The sequence below is a fragment of the Anas acuta genome, chromosome W (genome assembly GCF_963932015.1).
Source record: "Anas acuta chromosome W, bAnaAcu1.1, whole genome shotgun sequence".
Taxonomy (NCBI): Eukaryota; Metazoa; Chordata; class Aves; order Anseriformes; family Anatidae; genus Anas; species Anas acuta.
The window spans coordinates 11,346,263-11,371,149 of record NC_089016.1 but is presented as its reverse complement, the minus strand read 5'-3'; the positions used below and the strand labels follow the sequence as shown (position 1 = coordinate 11,371,149).

Sequence of the window (24,887 nt, the reverse complement as noted above, 5' to 3'; positions counted from 1 at the left end):
TATTTGGAAAAGCTTCTTTTTTTTTTTTGTATTTTTTTTTGTTTCATTGTTTTCTGAAACTTGTGCTTGATTTTTATACATGTATAATGTTTTCCTTAGGCTCCTGCCTGTAAATATTTCATGCGTGTTGACCAACTAGTTTCCTGTACCTTTAGAACAAGTTTTCCTGTGTAGGTGCAGACAACAAAAAGTCATGAGAACTTCATTGGTCTCATCTGCTGTCTCTTCCCATCTCCTCTGGAGCTGGGGGGGAAGCCCCAGCACACAGGAGGTTCTCAGGACCAAGAGCCCAGCTGCCAAATGGAGGAGCAGCCCCGGTGGCCCTCAGGCTGCCCCTCACTGCCCACTGGGCTCTGCTGAAGGGAATTGATCACACGACTCAAGGCTGATATGCAACTGAAGCGTTTATCGAGTATACATTCTTGCATTTATACCCTGAGCATCTTTGCATGTGCCGGGTATGCTACCAGGCAAGCTTGCTCATTGGTGGCTATACTTGTGTTCATGCGACTATCATGCTCTTATTCTGCTCGTTGATTTGTTGTCATGCGGATCGCTCGTGCTGGTTGTTTTCTCAACTCCTCAATTGTTACTTCTTCTTTGACCTTGTGCTACTTGTCTTGTACCTTATCTTGCATTTTTCTACTAGCTACTTTATTTCTGTGTCTAGCAGATTCCACAGGCTTCCATACTGAGCTCCCATAATTCCCCCTTTTTTGTTTCTATCAGCCAAGCCAATTGCACTGAGCATAAAAACATTTTTTGTAAGCATTGAAATAGGCATGGTACAACTAACAGAATCACAATTACCATAATCAGCACAAGCGCTCCTCTTATAAGTTTTCTCAACTATCCCCCTATTCCCAGGCTTTACAACCATGATTCCAGCCCCCATATAATAGTTATTAACTTGTCTGTGAGCTCTTTGTGTTTGGATAATTGTTGGTGAATCGACTGAGAATTATCACTTAAGTTCATACAATACATGCCTTCAAATTCGTCACACCCATGACTTTGTGCTAACAGTAGGAAACCTATTGCGGCCCTGTTCTGCAGAGTTGCACGTCTAACAAAGTCAGTGTCAGTTAATAACGCACTCAATGCCACAGAAGTTGCATTGGTTTGCTTAGCAAGCCAGCATCCTAATTTGTTAAGTGTTGTTAGCGCTTGAGCAGCAGCAACACCTAGTGCGAAAAACGAAGCAGTGATGACTTTATCAACTTGCCAGAAATCTAGATTGTCTTTGCAATTCTCCTGATAATGCTGAACAAATTGTTTAGCGTGCCTGTGGTGCTTTGTAATATTTAGTGTCATTAATGTATTAGGTGTTAAATAAGGTTAACTGACCAAAGATACATGGTCCCCCTTTGATATGTGATGGAATACCCTGCCATGCTCTTTCACCACAGATGAGAAACACTCCGGGTGGCAGTGCTAGCAGGACATTTGAGGATCTAGACACATTAGGAGAAGTGTAGTTGCACCACATTGATTCATTGCGGTATATTCCTAGTCCAGGTGTGACATCAATTGCTGTGAGGTTACTACCAATATAGTTAAACCTTATACAGGCTGGTGCATTAACACAACCTAGAATATCGAGTTCTTGTGGTTCCAGTGTTGTTTGAGGAAGGTATGGTGCCCAGCCATCCCAATTATTCATCATTTCCTTGCTGATGTTCCCTGGACTGGAGCTGTTCCAACTGTGGATGAGAAGGCTGGTGTTGTTGATGTCACTCAGATGCTCCTCTCTTAGTGGTATGCCAACTAAGCGCGTCGTAAACGGGTTATATGCAGTCGCCATGAACAGGCAGATATGCTCTTGCCCTGTCATGTTGGCGAGGGTGACCCAGATGTTTTGTCGAGGCTGGATGGAGACCCAGGATCTTCCAAGGCCTCAGAGTCTGAAGAGGATGATGGTTCCAACAAGGGTCATACTGCTCGCGCTGGAATCCATTTTGGTCCTCCTTCTGTGGAAACACAAGCATACCCTCGGCCCCAAGTTATTAAAAGAGTATGGTCCCTCCCACGCCCCAGTATTGAGATTACGTTTTTCGACTAATGGTCTTTCTTCATATAATGAGGTGAGGCCTGTTTTTTGTGCCCCCGAATGCTTTACTATTGGGGATACCTCTTCGTGTGAGAAAGGCATGGTTAGGTGATTCATCACATATAGCACTTTTGCTATTCTGTTTTGTGGTGTTTCCATTTTTTCCCTCTTTTTTTTTTTTTTTTTCTAACAAAGACTTAAGTGTTCTGTGTGTGCGTTCTACTATAACTTGTCCTGTCAGAGAGTGGGGGATTGCCGTTTTATGGGTTATACCCCATGTATGAAAAAACTTTTTCGTGGAGCTACTGACGTATGCGGGTCCGTTAGTTTTGATCTCTAGCGGAATGCCTAAAGCTGCAAAGGTAAAACAAAAGTGTGCCTGAACATGTCTGCTTGTTTCCCCATGCAGGGGAGTTGCCCATACAGCATGTGAGAAAGTATCTATAGATATATGGACATATTTCAATCTGCCAAATTCAGGAACATGTGTCACATCAGTTTGCCAAAGTTGTAGTGAGCTAAGACCTTTAGGGTTCACTTCCTGTGAAGGTCCCTGTAGCTGTTGGCAGTCAGGGCAAGTTTGTACAATAAGTTTTGCATCTCCTAGTGGAATAGAGAATTGCTTGGCCAATGGTCTAGCAGGCTGGTGAAAGAATTGAATGGAGGTGCAAGCTTGAAGTAGTTTATTAGGGACTGGGGGTTGTATGGCCAAATTGGTTAAAAGATCTACTCGAGCATTGCCCTCAGTGAAAACGCCTGGTAGCACAGTATGACTGTGAACATGTATCATACAATATGGGTACAGATGTCGCTCAACAAGGAATAGGATCTCTTTGAATTTTAAAAACAGCATCTCGTTCTGAATGGGGCGTATTTGTGCCCTTTCTATTCGTTGTACTACTCCTACAGCATATTGGGAATCTGCCACAATGTTTAGTGGTTAATTGGACCAATTTTTAAAAGCCATAATAATAGCATGCAGTTCTACAATTTGGGGGGAGCCCTGTACCATATCGATCGTGTGCTGCCATTGTCCATTTTTCTCCCAATCAAGATATTCCTTCACAATGGGTATTACGATGGTTTCAGACTCAATTCTGGTTATTTCTACAATTCTTTCCCTGCCTCTTTTTATTAAGGCTGCAAACATCTCCACTCTTGTTGCTAGTGTCTTTGTGGGTTGGTGTGGCAGAAATACCCATTCCAACAAAAGTAATGGATCAGGGGCATTTGGATCCCATTGCGCTATAAGAGCTAGGGGTTGCGGGTCCTGGTTACACAAATAAAGTTGAATAGGCAAGCCTTCTGCTCGTCAGTGACATTGCTGCTTCATGAGTTCTCCTTCTATGTGACTCAGTGCTGTCTTTGCTTCCTTTGTCAGTTGCCGAGGCACGTTGATATCATTGTCACCTTTCAGGAGATCGAACAATGGTGATAGTATTTGGTTATTAATTCCACAATAGTTTTGTATCCTATTAATATTACCAATAAGCTTCTGTAGATCATTCAATGTCTTAACTTCTTGTGTGATGGTAATGGCTTGGGGTTGAATGGTTTGTTGTAAGATTTTCCAGCCCAAGTATTTCCATGGTGCTTCTACTTGGATTTTCTCGGGGGCTATCTGCAACCCCCATGTTTGCAGTTCTTGTCTCAGCCTCTGAATTATTTCATGGGTTAATGATTCTGTAGGCACCGCTACCAATATATCATCCATGTAATGGTAAATATAGGTCTCGGGATACTGTTTTCTAATAGGGGCCAGAGCTTTAGCAACATACATTTGGCATACGGTTGGAGAATTCTTCATCCCTAGTGGAAGAACAGTCCAGTGATATCTGTCCATGGGTTCGCTTTTGTTTATTTTTGGTACCGAAAATGCAAATCACAGTGCATCCTTAGGGTGGAGTGGAATGGTAAAAAAAACAGTCCTTGAGGTCAACAATAATAATATTCCAGTTATGCGGAATCATGGTGGGAGAAGGCAAACCTGGTTGGAGAGATCCCATTTCTTTCATGACCTCATTTATTTTTCTTAAGTCATGTAGTAATCTCCATTTCCCACTCTTTTTAATTACGAACACGGGTGAGTTCCATGGACTGGTGGTTGGGACTATGTGTCCTGCTTTCAATTGCTCCTGAACAAGTTCTTATAGCACTGTGACCTGTTCTGCGGGGAGAGGCCACTGATCCACCCACACCGGTTTTTCAGTTTTCCAGGTGAGTTTCATTATCGGTCACTTTTCAATGGCCGCTACCGAAAATTTTCAGGGCATCTCACAATGAAGTTTCCATGTGCCGTCACGTCTCTGCCAAGAAAGCTAATTGGGATAAGAGTGGCATACAGACGTATGGAAAAGGTAGAGCCTTCTTGTGTTTTGATTGTTAGCTTGTATTTGGACGGATAGGTTTGCGATGATCCTCCTACTCCTACAAGTCCCTTCGTGGTTGATTCTAAAGGCCAGTCCTTCGGCCAGTCCTTCATGGCTATACTGTGACATCAGCCCCAGTGTCCACCAACATAGAAATAACTGCCTGGGTAGTCTGTGCTGGTTTTGGATAATAAAATGTTAAAGTCATCATAGGCCTTGAGGTGGTGAGAGTGGCTGCCCAGAGGATTTCTGGTTGTCCTGTTGATCCAAACCCTGCATCACCCTGTGTATTAGTTTCTGTACGGGGCACTACAGCTTTAAATAGTATCAGTTGAGCTAGCCGTGTCCCAGCAGGGATATGTACTGGAGGTGAGTGTATCCAAACCATTGCATGTATTATGCCTTCATAATCAGAGTTGATCACCCCCAGTAGCACAAAAAGTCCCATCAGAGTGGTGCTGGATCGTCCCAATAATATAGCACTGCATCCTTCCCCTAACGGTCCCTTGACATTCAATGGTATTTTTTGGACCTTGTCCCACACAGTGCAAGCTACTTTTGTGGAGACATCCACTCTGGCACTTCCTTGGGTTTTGGCAGAGAGGGAACCCGTGGTGACGCATTTGGGGGGTTTTGCGAAGGAGTCGCTACGGATGTCATCACAACTCGAGAGGCGGCTCGCATAGCATTTGGAGTTGGCTGGCCCCCATGGGGTCCTTGTGTCACCACGCACCCCTGCCCCGCACTCAGCTTCCCGTTTCCCTTCCGCGGCTGTAAGGTTTGTCCCTCTGCATTATGCTTTGAGTGGCACTGGCTGGCCAAGTGCCATCCCTTTTTGGGGACATCCCTTTTATTCAGCAAGGACAGACACCAGGAGGAGCCAAACTACTCACCGGCACAGAACCCCCTCCTTTCTGTGGGCACTTAGTGGCAAAATGTCCTATCTCTTGACACCGAAAACATCGCTTATCATTGTCCATCGCTAATGCTGCAGCGAACGCACTGGCTAGTGCGGTTGTATGGTGTTCAACAGACCCCACGCGATTGCAAGCCTCTATCATTTGTACCAAGGTTGGCCCATTAGGCATGGATTGCAGAATCCTTTTACAATCTGTGTTAGCATTTTCAATCGCCAGTTTCAACATGAAAGCCTCTTTAGTTTCATGATTACCTATTTGCTTGTCCAGTGAATCCATCAATCTGTCTATAAACTGCATATAAGGTTCATTGACTCCTTATCGTATGCTAGTAAAAGAAGGCTGGCTCCTTTCTGCTTCTGGCAGTTTCAGCAGGGCTTGTAATGCTAGTTGGGCTGACTGTCGCAAGATGGCATCGTTGAGCCAAGCTTGTAATCGTGGGTCTATTAACGGCTCAGTTCCCATAAACTGAGGAAGCCCCGCACCCATAAGAGGGTCGCCTAATGTTCTTTCTAAATTCTGCAGTGCCACTATCTCACACAGTTCTCTCCATTTCTTTTCCCATAACAATTTTTGAGTCGGGGTGAGGATCATAGCAGCTATTTGGCGACAATCATACGGAACCAGCAACTGACCTGTCATCACATTTTCTAATAATGATTGTGTAAAAGGCGCATGCAATCCGTAGGTCGTGACTGTTTTTCTCAGTTCCTTTATCAAGTCCCACTGAAAAACATTATACTCATTTGGACCATTATTCCGTACTGTTACTGGAAAAGCCATGCCTATCAGGTCCCCATCTCTCAATGCCTCTTGGAGTATACTGTCCCAACGCTTGCAAGGGTCAAAATCTTTACTTGATCGAGGGGCCTCGCTTTGGGAAGAGATGGAGGCCATAGAAACATCCCTTGTCAGGGGCACCGATGGTTACAGAGGTGGAGGAAATGGGCTAGGGCTTGTTTCAGCCTCCTTTTCAAAATCAATCAGGTTGGTCTTTTCTGTCAGTGCACAAGCACCTTCTTGTGCTTCTCTTGCCTGTGCCACTGCAGTTTGTACCTTTTTTTTTCTGCCCACCAAGCTCTTAACGTTTCAGTTACTAAACGCCAAGTTGTCATTACCTCCACTACTGTGGTATTTCCCCGAAAAGCAGCGTCCCAGATAGCCCCTGCATGTTCCCAAGTAGCTAAATCAAACATCATTGATACAGTTGACGGGGCGCCGCTTTTTTGCAAAAACTTTTAACAGTAGTTTCAGTTTATATGGATCAACTTTATCCCTCTTTTCTCTAAGAGTTTGCTCAACAATTTCACTATTGTCTCCTCCTTGGCCGATAGGTTCGCCCCCATACTTCTGCCTGCTGCTCACCTGGAGTTAGGTGCAGTCCTGGGGTGGAAGCTGCAGTCCTGCTGTCAGCTAGATTTGTTCAGCGGGGTTCCCTTTGGTCGCTATGCCTGCGTTGATCGTCCCAAATCTCCCATCTCGTCGAGGTCACCATTTGAAGGGAATTGATCACACGACTCAAGGCTGGTGTGCAACTGAAGTGTTTATCGAGTATACATTCTTGCATTTATACCCTTAGCATCTTTGCATGTGCCGGGTATGCTACCACGCAAGCTCGCTCATTGGTGGCTATACTTGTGTTCATGCGACTATCACGCTCTTATTCTGCTCGTTGATTTGTTGTCATGCAGATCGCTCGTGCTGGTTGTTTTCTCAACTCCTCAGTTGTTACTTCTTCTTCGACCTTGTGCTACTTGTCTTGTACCTTATCTTGCATTTTTCTACTAGCTACTTTATTTCTGTGTCTAGCAGATTCCACAGGCTTCCAAACTGAGCTCCCATAGGGGGTATCCAGTACCTGAGGGAATTAGCCACGTTGGAGGTGATTAGTTGCCTAGAAACTTAGGCAACTAACAGCTTTCCAAAGATCCAGGTGAAGTCAAGTGCACGTGACCCATGGGGCAGAGCTTTGTACGGAGCGCACCGTCATTATATGCCAACTCATTGACAATAATGACCAGGAAAGACCAAGAGGAACCCATGGTGGATGAATCAGCTAGCCAGCAATGGCATTACAAAGAAAGTCTCTCTTCTTCCCTATCAGCCTGTGTCTCGTCTATGGAGAAACTGTCTGAGTAGGTCCAACAGCTGCAAGAGAATATATCTTCCTCCCCACCTGCACAAACCAATAGCTCAGCTCTCAGGTGTAAGTGTCCCTCTACTCAAGAAAGGTGATATAGTGGGTACATACCACGTGCAGCTCTGTGGTTTTGACTGTGTGACCACGGAGAAGCCATGAGTAAATGGGATGGAAAATCTACCTCCATCCTAGAGGCATGGATACATGAAGCACAAGGAAAAACATTCACAAAAAGTGGTTCTTCTGAGAAAATTGCTGCTCCTGTTTCTAGCAGGCAGTCCTCCAAACAGAGTCATGAATACTATGAGCGGGACTAGAGGGTTCTACCTCTAACTGGGGGGAGGAAGAAGGCAACTGGGTGTATTGGACTTTGAGGATTACTTGCTTGGCACATCAGACCCACAGCAGGTGCTAGGTTTTAAAGGACACCAATGCACAGTGTAGTGTAATGCCATCGAGCTAAAAGGGCCAGAACCCAATTGTATTTCTGGAATGATGGGAAAATCCTAGTAGTTAACTGTATTGGAGGCTGATGTGAGTCTAATGGGAAAGAGTGGCAAAAGCAACCCATTGAGACTGGCCCAGAAGCTCTGTGTATCCTTAGTATAGACTCCTTCAGGAAAGGGTACTTCAAAGATCCAAAGGCTTACCTTTAAACAGTTGTCTACCTTGCCCACTCTCTCACAGGGCCCTTCTGCTGTGGAGGTACTGATGGCCAATGAAGAGCAGGTGCCAATCATTACCACAACAGTGCACCTGAGGCAGTGTTGCACTAACAGAGACTCCCTGATTCCCATGCATGACCTGGTTCATTGACTGGAGAGCCAAGGAGTGATCATCAAGGCTCTCTCACCCTTTAATAGTCCCATATGGACAGTGCAAAATTCTAATGGGGAGTAGAAGATAATGGTGCATATCTGTGGACTGAATGAAGTCCCACCACCGCTGATTTTGATGTAAAACAAAGTAAGGTCGAAGGACCTACACAGGAGATCCTGAGGCAGTCTGGCCAGGTTCAGGGGGACCCCTGCTTGGGGACGAGCTGGGTATCGGTCAGTGTGTGGTGAGCAGCTGCACTGTGCATCGCTTGATTTATTAAACTACATTATCATCATCATCATCATCAGCAGCAGCAACATCTCTTCCTTTCCTTTGCTATCAAACCATCCTTATCTCAACACATGAGCATTTTGGGGGTGAGGATGAGCTATGTGGTGCTGAGCTTTCTGCCAGGATAAAGCACAAGATGCTTGACAACCACAATCCAACAGCACAAATCACACGTTAAAAAATCAGACTCTGACATCTACAGAGAGAAGCCTTCCTCTGACTCTGATCCTGGCTCTGCAGGGGCAGTGCCCGTGTGCAGGGGTGCAGAGGAAAAGAGTCCCATCCCAGCAGCATGGCCAGGGAGCACCAGTGCTTGGGACATGCAGAGCTGCTCTCTTGCCACTGCCACCCTGTCCACAAAATTTTGGGGTCGTACAAGAGCTGTTGGGAATATTGTACAGGGTTCACCTACAGCCTTTGTGTTCTTTTCTATCCTGACTTAGGTGCCATGTCAGTCTCTAGAAAGGAGTAGCCAACAGATATGAGACAGATACACTGAGATCATGAAAGCCATCAGAAAGCTGCCCCTAAGATGATGACTGATATGGGGAAGTCAGGAGAAGCCTGGCCAGGAGAGATGTGAGATTGGAGGAGGGAAAAGGAGTTTGGCCAGCAGAAATTAATGATTTCTGTGAGGTTAGAATGTTCAGGCAATGTTGATTCTTCCCTAACGGTGACATAAAATAGTCATGTAAAGACCTGCCCCTAATTTAACCAGTGACATTAATCTACAATCCTAAATGCTACTCCACAGGATTCTGACAGGATTCCTGACAGAAATCCACTACTCTTATGCTTGAGCTCAAAGTATCCTTTGAAGCAAAAATTCAACCCATAGCCCCTCTCATTTATCTTTACTCTCTTGCTCACCCTGATCTGATCAGCTTGTGGGCCACAAGGAGGAGATGGGTGGGGATGCTCAGAGGAGCTCAGCTCTGCCTCAGCATCTCTTGCCCCAGCAGGAGGAATGTGACTGTGGCAGTGACTGTGAGGTCACTTCTGTCTCTGCACTTGATAGGGCAGCAGCAGGAACATGTCACGGAAAGGGACTGTGAGGTCACTTGTGTCTGGAGGTGGCAGGTCAGCCTTGCCTTCTCCCTGGGATCTGCGCTTTTGGGCTGACATCTGGCAGTGGCCCTGCTAGGCCAGCAGAAGGCACCTGCTTGGCATGCTGACTGGGGGATCCCCTCTGCCTCCAGAGCCAGGAGGACCCAGGCAGACAGAAGGCCCCAACATGGGTTGTCCTGTCCCTTCTGCTTGAGTCCATGACTGCACAGCAGGAGGCACAAGGCTTGGCTGTGTCTAGCCAAGAAGCTGCAAGGCCAGCAGCAGGCCCCTGGCTTGGAAGCTGCTGCTGAGGTGACTTGTGTCTGGTTGGCTGAGAGGCCGCAAGGAGCCTGCTGGGTTGGGATGCCTACTTCAGGAGTGGTTTCCACCCTGATGGAGCTTTCTTTGGTAGTAGGAAATAGCAGGAGAGAAAAAAGTGCTACAAAATGTGCATTGGAAGGATGGCACTGGCCATGAGGAGGAAGAAATTACTGGGGGAACAACTGTTTATTTTTGCTAGTAACAGAGGTAAAGAAGGCATTAAGTGTCTCAGCCTATACCTCATTCCTTATCACCAGGTTTTCCCCCCAAAATCCAATAAAGCATTATGATTCTTTCTAATCCTCCTTCATTTAAACTATTTTTATTTTATTTTTATTTTTATTTTTAATTTTTATTTTTATTTTTATTTTTATTTTTATTTTTATTTTTATTTTTATTTTTATTTTTATTTTTATTTTATTGTCTGTGACAGTAATAGATGGATTGAGCCCCAGATGGGCTTTGGCCCGTCCAATTTTGACCTGTACAGCCACATAACATTCAGGACACGACTACAGAGAAACTGACAGCATGCATGAGAAGAAAGCACAGCAAATGTGGAACCTGACAGCCTTCCATCCCCTGCCCGTGAATGATTGTGCTGCAATTCCATTTAGCTGGTTACTCCTGAATTATCCAAATTTCCATGCAACTCTTGCTGCTACTGCTGTCTGGTCAGATATAACACAATCACACAAAGGTTGAACTGTCTGCCTGCTGACATTAACAGCTGATGGAGCATCACTCTGGGTGAACCTTGAGAAACTGCAGGATTTTGACTTCAGAAAACTCTTGACTTTCACATGGAGAAGAGCCCAGTCCTGTACCAGAGGAAGAGGAATGCCACACATCAGGTCAGACTGGGACACTGCTGAGTGAGTAGTGGCCAGAAGGAGAAGGCCTGGGCACCACGACGGATGCCATACGAGCAGTGGTGCCTGCTCACCATGAACCAGGCCAGCTTCCTACAGAGCTGCCTTCTGAGGAGCATGGCCACCAAGAAGATCTGAGTTATCAGACTCAGCTCACATCTGCTGTGACACCACAGAGATAAGGGTCTGCAGCCAAAAAGGAAAGATGTGGAGGTCTCACAGTCCCTAGGAAAGCCATGTATAGACAGGGTAGAGGACTGTGACAAGGAATAAAGTCCCAACAGGACCAGGTCTTTGTGTCCATGGCTATGGCTGTTTTCTCTGCCACTGAGGCCCATGAGGAGACAGCTTATCATTGAAGAACCAGGGCCTCATTGCCTCCTTGCCCTCATCCATGAAGCAGGCAGGGGTCGTACCATTCTCCTGCACTTGGCCATGCACATCCCCATCTCCTACTGCCCCACAAAGAGCCCTGAGCAACCTTTAAAGTAAAGGATCTCCCTTCCAAAGCACTTGGGGTCAAGGCCTGGCCCTTGTGCTTGGTGACACACATGCAGTTTTCCTACACATCAGTGTCACCTTCACATTGCCTTTGTCTCCTTGTCCTCACTGCCTCCAGGGTTCTGCTCTAACGAGCTCCAAGGGAGGCTGTGTCCGTGCTGGCCCTCAGGGGGACACTGCAGGAAACTTGCCTCTGACTTGGACTTCTGGAGAGATGTCTTCAGTTGTCTCTGAGTGCCTGAGGTTCGTGGGCTCATCAGCAAAGCCCCCAGAGTGGTGATTGCAGTGCCTTGGGCTGGTGCTGTGGTGCTGAGCTGGGCTGGGTTTGTGGGACAGAGAGAACTCGTGGCAAGAGGGCCGTGGTGCAGAGAGACAGCTGTGCCCAGGAGCAGCTCCTCTGCACAGCGCAGCAGGGCTGGGGGCACTGCCTGCAGAGACAGAGTGCTTAAAGGCAGGCAAAAGTGGCAGGATGCACAGAGCTCACTGGGGGAGAACATTTCTCAGCCTTGAACCTGGTAAGTCTCTGGCTGGAAGTCAATGCAGTGGCAGGTCCTGGAGGAAGGAGATGCCAGGGGTGCAGGCAGGAATGGCCAGGGCTGTGATGCAGAGCAGGGTCCCTGCTGTGCCCCAGGGGCTTTGTGCCAGGGCAGGGCCTCTGCTGCCTGCCAGGCTCAGCACTCAGCCTGCCTGGGGAGCTGCCCAGGGGTTGTGGGGAGAAGCTGCAGGTGGAAGGAGCCCCTCCAGCAGGGCAGGAAAGGGCAGGGTCCTGCTGCTGCCCAGAGCCTGTTGCCTGGGACAGGCTGCTCACAGCCCCACACCTCCCCAGGGCACTGCATTGCAGAACTGCCTGGTGACAGCTACCTGAAAGCAGTGCACTTTTTAAAATCAGCTTCATTTTCCTGCCCATGTGCTGAGGCAGAAGGATGCTCATGGAGTTGGAACATCTGTAGCAGAGACTAAGGCTCCTTGAGCATTGCTGTTGCTCTGAGGCATCTCAAACACCTGAGCATAGAGATGGTACTGACACCACCTTTGTTGTTTCTTAGGGAATTATTTGATCTTCTCGTGGTGTCCTGCTGCAGGGACTTCTCAGATCACTCCAGGTTCCCTTCTAATTGTTGCTGTAGCCCAGGACTAACTGCTGCAGAGCCCACAGCACAGCTCCCTGCTTCTTGTGGCACCCTCAGAGCACCAACCAGGAATAAGCCAGGCAGCTGAAGAAAGCTCTTCCAGTGAAAGGAATGTGAAAGATTGTGTTGTGTGTGACTGTTCTATGAGACATGTAATGTATTTTGGTCAAAGAACTCCTTCAGCTTTACAATGTCACTTCTTCTTTTGGACAGACTTCTTTGCCCAGGGGATAGAAATGTGTAACAGCAGCTCCATCACTGAGTTCCTCCTGCTGGCATTCTCAGACACGCGCGAGCTGCAGCTTCTGCACATCACGCTCTTCCTGGGCATCTACCTGGCTGCCCTCCTGGGCAACGGCCTCATCCTCAGCGCTGTAGCCTGCGACCACCGCCTCCACACCCCCATGTACTTCTTCCTCCTCAACCTCGCCCTCCTCGACCTGGGCTGCATCTCCACCACTCTGCCCAAAGCCATGGCCAATGCCCTCTGGGACACCAGGGCCATCTCCTATCAAGGATGTGCTGCTCAGGTCTTCTTTTTTGTCTTCTTCATTGGAGCAGAGTATTCCCTTCTGACCGTCATGGCCTATGACCGCTACGTTGCCATCTGCAAGCCCCTGCACTACGGGAGCCTCCTGGGCAGCAGAGCTTGTGCCCAGATGGCAGCAACTGCCTGGGGCAGTGGCTTTCTCAATGCTGTCCTGCACACGGCCACTACATTTTCCCTGCCTCTCTGTCGAGGCAATGCTGTGGACCAGTTCTTCTGTGAAATCCCCCACATCCTCAAGCTCTCTTGCTCAAAGTAATTCCTCAGGGAGGTTGGGCTTATTGTAGTTAGTGTTTCTTTAGTCTATCTTAGTTTTGTTTTCATTGTGCTATCCTATGTGCAGATTTTCAGGGCAGTACTGAGGATGCCCTATTCTCAGGGCTGGCACAAAGCCTTTTCCACGTGCCTCCCTCACCTGGCCATGGTCTCCCTGTTTCTCAGTACTGGAATGTTTGCCTACCTGAAGCCCCCTTCAGTCTCCTCCTTGTCCCTGGGTCTGGCTGTGGCTGTTGTGTACTCAGTCTTTCGTGCAACTCTGAACTCCCTCATCTACAGCATGGGGAACCAGCAGCTCAAGGATGCCTTGTAGAAACTCTTTGGATACATGCCTCTTCATCAGTAATGTTGAAGCCCCCAATCCAGTCAGGACTCACCGTTTTTCTATAAAATTTTTAGAATATTTTTTTGTTATACTTATTTTGTAATATTTATACTGCATCTTTAGATTTTAATTTAATAACGGTATCTTTATTTTCATATCTCTCAATTTTTTTTCTGTTTCTCACAAATATCTCATGTACCTGTACAACCATGCCTGCCTTGTAGATAATGACAATTGAGAAGCTGTCAGAACCTGATTGGTCTCAGTATCCCTCTCTTCCCAACTCTTCTGGAGGTCGGGGAGCACCCCAGCATGCAGGAGGGGCTCAGGGCCAAGAGCCCAGCTGCCACATGCAGAAACAGCCCCGGTGGCCCTCGGGGCTGCCCCTCACTGCCCACTGGGCTCTGCCTCTCTGCTGCTTTTGGGTCGGGGCTGCTGCTTCCCTGGAGCCATGGCCACGGCCAGCAGCAGGACATGGCCTTTTCCCTGCTGCTCTCTTTTGGCTTCCACATTGTGCTTCTTTTTTTCTGGGTAAGCCCTGATATCTCGTGTACCTTGGTGACAGTCCTGTTCTCTCTACAGTGGCTTTCCTGTGGCTACAGGCAGCAACAGGCACTGTGCAGCCCTGGGTCACAGCTGTCTCCCTGCTAGTACCAAAAATGGGGTTTTATTTGAAGAATATAGACTTGAAGTCCAAGGGAAGTCTGTGAGGGAGCAAAGGCTTTACCAAGAGCTTTATGGCAGGACCTGACAACAAACGGTCTTGGACTCATCCGCATGGCAGTGGGGCTCAAGGCCACTATCAGCCTGGAGAGGAATCTGGAGCTGCCAGGAGATGTCAGGGGATCTGCAGGGAGAACATGCAACGCTGAGATAGTAGGGATTAGAACCTCATAAAATTAATGGCCATCCAAAGAAGAGTTTGGTAAAGAAAAAGGGGAAACTGAGGAGTCCATGGGGTAAGGACAGCTCTGCCATGGCACGAGTGGTGCTGAAGAGCCAGAGGACAAAGACCCCTAAGAGTGTAGAGTAATTGAGGATAACCTTCTTGAGGCCTAATGGACCAGGTCTGGTGCAGCACTCGCCTGCCCTCTGTGCCCTCAGAGACACCCCATGGCCCTGCCCAGCACTGCCCTGTGCTGCTGAGCCATCAGCACACATGGAAAGGGGCTCAGCAGCAGAGATCCCCATGGAGTTGAGTCTACTGCCCACCCTGAGCAGCACGGGCAGGGCGAAGACCCGCGGGGTCCCGGGTCACCACAGCCCCTGGCTCTCACAGCACCACTGCCAGCTTGGGGCCCTGAGGGAGCATGGGGAGGGAAGCAGCAATGGCTGGCCAGGCCAGCATGGACACATTACCATGGGCCTTCTCTGGGAGCAGGGATGGCCCTGGGGAAGAGCAGGGCAGCATTGCTGGGCCTGCACTGATGGGGAAAGGGGAAAGGGAAAGCTCTTTGTGCAGGCCCCTGCTCAGGACAGGCTGCCCTGTGGCTGGCCCAGGCCTCTTGTGCTGGCCTGGGGAGCGGGGCTGGCCCTGCGGGGCACAGTCACTGTGTGCTGGGGATCTGCCAGGCAGGAGAGCAGGGCTCCTGCAGCTTCACGGACCTCCATTTCCTGGCACCATAGCCAGCCTCCTCCTTGCTCACCCCAACCAGACTCTACACATGTATGAGCTGCCTGCTTCCTCCTCCTCTAGAGGGCAGAGGGGAGGGAACAGTATAAGTAAGTGAAACTCACAAGTTGACAGAAAGACACATCAGGATAAGAAAGGAAAAGAAAAAAGAAAGAAATAAAAATCAAAAGCCAAACATGATGAACATTTTGTAACTCATCAGTTCCCACTAGCAGACCATTGTGCACGCAGTCTCTGAGAGAGTGCCACCTTGTCCTGGAAAGATGATCCCAATATGTATTGCTGAGCACTATGTTATGTGCCATGGAACATCCATTTGGTCAGGCTGGGTCAGCTGTCACAGCGGGTTCCCTTCCTAGACTTTTGCCCACCCTCAACCACCTTGCTGGTCGGGCAGAGTGAGAAGCAGAGAAGGCCTTGATGTTGTGCAAGCAATGCTCAGGAACAGGGACCAGAGCCATGGGTTACCAACACTGCTCTAGACACATCAAAAACACAGAACCACAGGAGATGATCTGCACAGAGTAACTCCATCCCAGCCACAGCCAGTGCAGGGCCCTGTGCTGGACTAGAAGGCTCCCTCTGAGCTCTGGAAGGAGCCAAGGAGGTGCTAATAAGCACCAGGACAATTGAGGAAGCCCAAAGGCCCTTCTGAAGGGTCACAGAGAGGCAGTGCTGGGCAGTGGGGAGGGCCAGGAGACTTGGCCCTCCCCACTTGGGGCTTGGGTGAAAGCTGTGAGAAACAGAGACACTCAGAGCTTTAGCAGCTGTCTGTGCATGGAGTAGGAGGACGAGGTCAGTCCTGGGACTGGGGCAGGGCTGAAGGGCCCTGCGTGAAAGTGGGCTGATGGAGAAGTGTCCACCTTGCATGTGTGCCTCAGCCTGGGAGCAGGGGCCTGCCCATGGTGCGGGATGGCTGGGCTGTGCTCAGCCATGCCCCAGGAGATGACCTTGCTCTCTTCCTCCCCACCACTCCCCACACGGGGCGGGCCCTCAGCAAACACCCCTGAGCCTGGACAAGCACCAACCTGCTGCAGTGAGGTGCCACTACTGCAGGGGAAGAGGGGAGGCTTGGAGAGACACGTGGGGCCTGTGGGCAAGAGTGGTGTGGCCTGGGGAACTGAGTGCCTGGGAAAAGTTACCCTGGAGCCATAGGAGCCATTCTGGAAAGAAAACTTGTAGGCAGGAATCGCACTTTTGTGGCACTGCAGAGCTGCTGGGCACATTGTGCAGGGTGCTCTGATGGACTTTGGTGTCCTTTTCCATCGTGTATTAAGTGACGCTTTTCTCAGGAATAGAGTAGCCAACAGAGCACTGACAGTCTAAGATCATGCAAGGCATCATAAGCATGCCCCTAAACAGATAACTGATATGGGGAAATCAAGAGAAGCCTGGTCAGGAAAAATATGAGATAGAGAGGAGGAAATAGCGGCTTGGCCAGCCAAAATTAAGGATTTTGTAGAGGTAAGAGGGTTCAGGTTATGCTGATGCTGCTGTAACTGTGAATTTAAATAGTCATACAAGGCTATTCCCCAGCTTCGACCTATAAACTAAATTCCTAAACCTATATGCTACTCAGCACCCTGACAGGAATCCACTACTCTAATGACTGACCTCAAAGTATCCCTAAAAGACAAAACTCAGCACATAGCTGATTCCCCTAGCTCTTACTCTCTTAATCACTCTGATCTCTGCACTTAATACTAGCATTAAAATGATACATTTTACACCAGAAAACTGCTTAAGAGACCTAAACAAAACCCTTACCCCAAATGAATTTGAGGGGCCATGGATCTGATCAGCTTGTGGGTCACAAGGAGGAGATGGGTGGGAATGCTCTGAGGAGCTAAACTCTGCCTCAGGATCTCCTGCCCCAGCAGCAGGAATGTGACTGTGGCAGGGACTGTGAGGTCACTTCTGTCTCTGCACGTGATAGGGCAGCAGCAGGAACGTGTCACGGAAAGGGACTGTGAGGTCACTTGTGCCTGTAGGTGGCAGGTCAGCCTTGCCTTCTCCCTGGGATCTGCACTTTTGGGCTGACATCTGGCAGTGGCCCTGCTAGGCCAGCAGAAGGCACCTGCTTGGCATGCTGACTGGGGGATCCCCTCTGCCTCCAGACCCAGGAGGACCCAGGCAGAAAGAAGGCCCCCAGATGGGTTGTCCTGTCCCTTCTGCTTGAGTCCATGACTGCACAGCAGGAGGCACAAGGCTTGGCTGTGTCTCCACAAGAAGCTGCAAGGCCAGCAGCAGGCCCCTGGCTTGGAAGCTTCTGCTGAGGTGACTTGTGTGTGGTTGGCTGAGAGGCCGCAAGGAGCCTGCTGGGTTGGGATGCCTACTTCAGGAGTGGTTTCCACCCTGATGGAGTTTCCTTTGGCAGTAGAAAAGAGCAGGAAAGAAAAAACTGCTACATAGTTTTCCATGGAAGGCTGGCACTGGTTACAAGGAGGGAGAAATGTCCCTCAGAGGGTCATGCTGTGGTGCAAAAGGTCACCCTCTGATCAGACCCTTGCTTTGTGTTTCAATAAATAGCTGGTGAGGGTTGACAAGAGGTCAGTGAAAGCTAGGGATGAGAACAAGATGGTGAACTGAGATGGGTGTCTGCAGACTTCAAGAAAATAGGGCAATGTGTGGGACAGCATAGGAAAGCCTGTGGAGGAGAAGGCAGAGTGTGCTGGTAAAAAGGGAATGCCCCAACTGCTGTGAAGGTTTTGTCCCCTTGGTTAGAGCTTATGAGTAGATATGTTATATTCATTGTGATGGGGCCTCATAGATTCCTTTCAACACATGCAACAGCTCAGAGGTTTCATACCACTCTTCTTATCACGGCATCACACTGCCCACCCCATCCCACAGATCCCCAGGAAAAGCCTTGAGCCAGACATGGGGGTGCAGGATCTCCCCTCCCAGTTCCAGGGGTCAGGCCTTGCCAATTCTGCTTCACTAAAACCAACTAAGACTTTTCTCAGCACAGTGCTTTGCCTGTCTGTAACCATGGACTCCAATTATCTGCGCTAACAAGTCCCGGGGAGGCTTTGTTAGTAACAGCCCTCAGTGGGGCCCATTAATACTCCAAGTCACTTCAACTTTTCCTCCTGACTTTACTTGCTCAAGCGGTTGCATCACTCTCTTCTCAGTACCTGAACTTCATAGACTGAGCATCAAAATACACCATGGAACTCATTAAAATGAAGAAAATCCTAACATCTCTTCCATTTTAATCTTCAAGCCTTCACGCCTTGTGCAGCTTGCAAGATGTAATTAAGGAAGAAGATTTCACAAAGCACATAATAAAAATATTTTATTGTTTCAAAGGCTGAATTTTGTTGCATTTCAGTTTGGAGAATCATTCTCCTATTGCTACTCATCCAGGGTTATTTCTTTGGAGAACTCCATCGGGAGGAAAATCAGAGTCTGGAGGTGTGACACCTCCACTGCCAGCAGTGGTCTTTGTCCCTGTAACTGTTGCCCAGCCCAGCACATGAAACCCTTTCTAAGAGAAGTCAGGGGTTCCTTGGGAAAGAAATAAAGTATAAATAAAATAAAATAAAATAAAATAAAATAAAATAAAATAAAATAAAATAAAATAAAATAAAATAAAATACATTTGAAATGACCATTGGATCCTGAGAAATTTAGCCTGAATCTCAGTAGACACCTGGACATCCATGGTCTCTCTTGGGTCTTCTGTGGAAAACTCAGGGTGAAAAATAAAGAAAATATATCTTTATTGTCTGTGTCCAGTAGAGCCTAATACATTTGTGGGTCTGATATGCTAGGACATTAAATATACCCAGTCCAGTAAACTCGATTGTCCCTTTCCTCCCTGCCTCCCCCTGGCTGGAAACAAGACCCCTCTAGTCCTGCTCATAGTATTCATTACAATGTCTGGTAGATGGCCCAATGGAAACATAGAATCATAGAATCATAGAATATCCTGAGTTGGAAGGGACCCTTAAGGATCATCAAGTCCAACTCTTGACACCGCACAGGTCTACCCAAAAGTTCAGACCATGTGACTAAGTGCACAGTCCAATCTCTTCTTAAATTCAGTCAGGCTTGGTGCAGTGACCACTTCCCTGGGGAGCCTGTTCCAGCGTGCAACCACCCTCTCTGTGAAGAACCCCCTCCTGATGTCAAGCCTAAATTTCCCCTGCCTCAGCTTAACCCCGTTCCCGCGGGTCCTGTCACTGGTGTTAATGGAGAAAAGGTCTCCTGCCTCTCGACACCCCCTTACGAGGAAGTTGTAGACTGCGACGAGGTCTCCCCTCAGCCTCCTCTTCTCCAGGCTGAACAGGCCCAGTGCCCTCAGCCGTTCCTCGTACGTCTTCCCCTCCAGGCCTTTCACCATCTTCGTAGCCCTCCTCTGGACACTCTCCAACAGTTTCATGTCCTTTTTATACTGTGGTGCCCAGAACTGCACACAGTACTCGAGGTGAGGCCGCACCAGCGCAGAGTAGAGCGGGACAATCACCTCCCTCGACCTACTAGCGATGCCGTGCTTGATGCACCCCAGGACACGGTTGGCCCTCCTGGCTGCCAGGGCACACTGCCGGCTCATATTCAACTTGCTGTCTACCACGACCCCCAGATCCTTCTCTTCTAGGCTGCTCTCCAGCATCTCATCGCCCAGTCTGTACGTGCAGCCAGGGTTTCCCCGTCCCAGGTGCAGGACCCGGCACTTGCTCTTATTGAACTTCATGCGGTTGGCGATCGCCCAGCTCTCCAACCTATCCAGATCCCTCTGCAAGGCCTTTCCACCCTCATTCGAGTCCACAACTCCTCCAAGTTTGGTGTCATCAGCAAACTTGCTCAAAATACCTTCTATTCCTACATCCAGATCGTTTATAAAAATATTGAAAAGTACCGGCCCTAAAATGGAGCCTTGAGGGACCCCACTGGTGACCGCCCGCCAGCCTGACACAGCCCCATTTACCATAACCCTTTGGGCCCTGCCCGTTAGCCAATTGCTCACCCATCGTATGATGTTTTTATTTAGCTGTATGGTGGACATTTTGTCCAGTAGGATCCTATGGGAAACCGTGTCAAAAGCCTTGCTGAAGTCCAAAAAAATCACATCAGCTGGTTTCCCTTGGTCCACCATATGGGTGATCTTATCATAAAAGGAAATCAGGTTAGTTAGGCAGGACCTACCCTTCACAAACCCATGCTGGCTGGGACCAATGACTGCTCTGTCCCCCAGGTGCGCCTCAATAAGTTCGAGAACCATCTTCTCCATGATTTTACCAGGCACTGATGTGAGACTGACAGGCCTGTAATTGCTAGGGTCTTCTTTCTGACCCTTCTTGAAAATCGGCACAATATTTGCCAGCTTCCAGTCTACCGGGACCTCTCCAGATTCCCAGGATCGTTGAAAAATAATTGAGAGAGGTTCCGGCATGACGTCCGCCAGCTCTTTTAGCACCCGGGGATGAATCCCATCCGGACCCATGGACTTGTAGGGATCCAGGTGGAGTAGCAAATCCCGCACACGTTCAGGGTCGGTTGGGAGTTTGTCATCCCCACCGTCCCGGTCCTCCAGCTCAGGGCACCCTGGGTCCCGAAGCCCATCATCGGCATTGAAGACAGAGGCAAAGAAGGCATTAAGCGTCTCTGCTTTGCCTATGTCATTGTCTGTGAGGAGACCTTCCCTATCAAGGAGCGGCCCTATGTATTCTTTACTTCTCCTTTTTCCATTCACATATCTGAAAAAAAACTTTTTTTTTCTCTCACAGACACAGCCAGCTTCAACTCTAGGTGTGCTTTAGCCACACGAATTTTCTCCCTACAAACACGAACAGCATCCCTGTATTCTTTCCATGACACCCAGCCCTCCTTCCAGTAGCGAAACACTCTCTGTTTCTGCCTAATCTCCATCAGAATGTTCCTGGTCAGCCACGCCGGCCTCCTGCCCTGCCTGCCTGACTTGCGATATTTAGGAATTGCCTGATCTTGTGCTTCTAGGAGGCATCGCTTAAAGAGTGACCAGCACTGGTGGACATCGAGGCCTTCAAGAGCAGCTTCCCAGGGGACCTTGCTGACTAGTTCCCCGAGCAGCCTGAAGTCCGCCTTCCCCATATCTAGGGATGAGGTTTTGGTGGCACTTTTCCTTCTGTCACCGTAAATTTTGAACTCAACCACTTCATGGTCGCTATGACCGAGGCGGCCACCAATCACCACATCTCCCACCAGACCCTCTCTGTTTTCTAGCAACAGGTCTAGGAGGGCACCTTTCCTAGTTGGCTCCGTTAGCACCTGCACCAAGAAGTTATCATCTAGGTGCTTCATGAACCTCCTGGACTTGCTCGTGTCAGCCGTGTGGCACTCCCAGTTAACGTCTGGCAAGTTGAAGTCCCCCATAAGGACAAGGGGAGTTAATCTCGAGGCCTCTCTTAGTTCTGTAAAGAGTAATTTATCGGCGCTATCGTCCTGGCCAGGCGGTCTGTAATAGACTCCCACAACGACATCCCCTTTATTCGTTCGTCCCTTGATCCTTACCCAGAGGCTCTCAACTTTGCCATCGCCGACCTGAAGTTCCACACAGTCCAGCCCCTGCTTCACATACATCGCCACCCCACCACCTCGCCTACCCTGCCTGTCCCTCCTGAAGAGCCTGTAACCATCTATCGCAACACCCCAGTCACAGGACTCATCCCACCAGGTTTCGCTTATGCCGATGATGTCGTAGTTGCGGGACTGGGCCAGTACTTCTAGCTCATCCATTTTATTCCTCATACTGCGTGCGTTCGTGTAGAAGCATTTCAGGTGCGTCTCCTTACACTCAGCACCTTGTGGATCTAACCGAAGGATCTCACTGGCACACAGCCCCTCTGATTCTAGCATACCATCCCTTAGGTCTTCACCGGCGTGCCTGGTTTTAGCCCCTTCCCCCTTCGACTCTAGTCAGCTTCAGGCTTATGGAATTGAGCGTGATCTTCACTGTGCACAAGGACCTGACAGACCACCAACAGGCACAGGGCTGGAACATTGCCTGAAAGGTCCCTCCTGCCCTAGCACCTCCCAGGACTGGCACGGAACTGGCTCCTGAGTGTCAGAGAGGCTGGGAGCCCAGCAGGTGTGCCATGAGCTTGGAGGATCACAACCAGCTCACTTCCACCTGGGCAGGTCCTGGCCCAAAAAGGGGGTGTTTTGTAGGTGTGGTATGTGGGTAGTTTGGGTCTGGCGGCCAGAAGATGTCGCGCTGTACAGAAAGGTGGAGCCCCTCCCTTGATGGACAGTAGCGTGTGGTCTGTAATGTAAGCAAGCAGAAGTGACGCTATGGGCCAAGGGTATATAACACCATGTGACTCGACAATAAACGCCATTTGCCATCCACCACATCGGTGTCTGTGAGCCAATGGACTGAGCGGCCTGGGGTTGGTTGCCGTGCCATTCCTGAACCAGGTCGCCACTGCCCCCTGAAGGCAACAGAGCAAACAAATGTTTAATGGGAAGGTTTGGTGTTCTTCTGTGTTTAGGGTATGGGCAGGCTCTGTGGTTTAGTTCATTTTTACATCTGCCTATAAGCCGAGGTTTAAATAGAGCATTTTAATACTAATGTTAAGGGAAGGGATTAGGGTGAGCAAGAGAGTAAAAGTAAGGGAAAGGGGCTATAGGCTGAGCTTTGCTTCAAGGGATACTTTGTGTTCAAGCATTAGAGAAGTGGATTTGTGTCAGAGTGTTGGAACAACATTTAGATTTAAGGATTAAAACTACTGGTTAAAATAGTGTAAGGGCCATACATGACTGTACAAGTCAGTGTTGCTGCACAATCTACATTACATGATTCCTCTTACCTCTACAAAATCATTAATTTCTGCTGGCAATGCTCCTCTTGCCACCTGAAAATCTCACATCTCTCGTGTCCAGGTTGCTCCTGACTTCCCCATATCTTATTGGGATCAGCTTTCTGATGACATCCATGACACAGGCAGTATATGTCTCACCTCTGTGGGCTATTCTGTTCTTCAGAGAGAAGTGTCATTGTAGTCAGGAGGGAAAAGGGCCTAAAGGAGTATCCTGCCCAGTATGCCCATCAGCTCTGCCTCTCTACGAAATTGTGCATCCTACCTACTAGTTTTGTTTCCAGAATAGCTTCCATGGATCTTGAGTTCTTTTTCCAGGCCTTCACAAATACTTCGGGTTTTTATGTGTAGAGATGGGATAAGGAAAGCAATGCGCAGATAGAACTGAGCTTAGCAAGGGATGCAAAAAATAAAAGGAAGAGATTCTAGGGATACATAGCTCAGAAAAGAAAGGCCAAGGAGAGTGTACCCCCTCTGAAGGATGAGAAGGGTAAACTGGTAATGACAGGCATGGAGAAGCCTGAGGGCCTCAACAACATCTTTGCCTCAGTCTTCCCTGCCAGTCAGGCTTCCCAGTCTTTCATTTCCTTGAACCCATGGATGAAGGCTGGGAGGCAAAGTCCCACCTGCTCTTACTGAAAAGCAGGTTTGAGACCACCCGAAGAAACTAAACAAGTACAAGTCTATGGGGCTTGATGACTTGCATCCCAGGGTCCTGAGGGAACTGGCTGATGCAGTTGTCAAGCCTCTCTCCATCATATCTGAAAAGGCCTGGCGGTTGGGTGAAGTCCCTGGTGACCTGAAAAAGGAAAACATCACTCCCATTTTTAAAAAAGGTAGAAATGAGAACCCTTGGAACTACCGAATGGTGAGCCTCAACCCTGTGCCTGATAAGATCATGGAAAAAATCCTCCTGGAATCGATGTCAAGGCCCATGCAAGACAAAGAGGTGATCTCAGACAGCCAGCATGGCTTCTCCAAGGAGTAAATCTGGTAGCTTTCTACAATGGAGTGACTACATCAGACAAAAATGGAAGACAGACCACCTACTTGGATTTCTGTAAGACCTTTGACACTATCCCACATGGCATCCTGATCTCCAAATTGGAGAGATACGCATTTGATGGCTGCACCATTCAGTGGATAAGGAGTTGGCCTGAAGGTCACACTGAGAGAGAGGTGGTCAATGGATCTATGTCCAAGTGGAGGCTGGTGATGAGTGGTGTACCTCAGGGGTCTGTCCTGGGACAGGTATTGTTTAATATCTTTATCAATGACATAGACAGTCGGGTCAAGTGCACCCTCAGCAAGTGTGCAGATGACACCAAGCTGAGAGGTGTAGTTGATGCAACAGAGGAAGGGATGCCATCCAAATGGTTCTGGGAAAGCTTGAAATTTGGCCCCATGTGAACCTAAGCAGGTTCAATAAGTCCAAGTGCAAAGTGCTGCACCTGGGCCGGGGAAATCCCATACAGGAGGATAGGCTGGGAGAAGAACTGATTGACAGTTGCCCTGCAGAGAAGGACTTGGGGGTTCTGCTGAATGAAAAGGTCGACATGAGCCAGCAGTGTGCCCTTGTGGCCCAGAAGGCCAACTGTATCCTGGGCTGCATCAGCAGAGGAGTGGCCAGCAGTTCCAGGCCAGTCAAAGCCCAGTAAAATAGGGTTCCCGTTCATGCAGCAGTTCCTTGGGTATATTCCTACCACCAGCTTTGGAAGAGCTGTGCAATGAAAGAGATGCCACTGTACAGACAATAAGATTGTCAGCAAGATACAAGAGACCTCAGGACTTAGTTGAATGTGAAAGCACAAGAGAACAATGAGGAAGCCAAAGGGAGCAACAGTGAC

The 24,887-nt window shown here is 48.7% G+C and overlaps 1 protein-coding gene across 1 annotated transcript in view; it reads left to right on the top strand.

Annotated features, from left to right (window-relative positions):
• The window catches only part of LOC137846905 (uncharacterized), a 426,139-nt gene that overhangs the window by 90,429 nt on the left and 310,823 nt on the right, over positions 1-24,887 (top strand). The window lies entirely within an intron of this gene.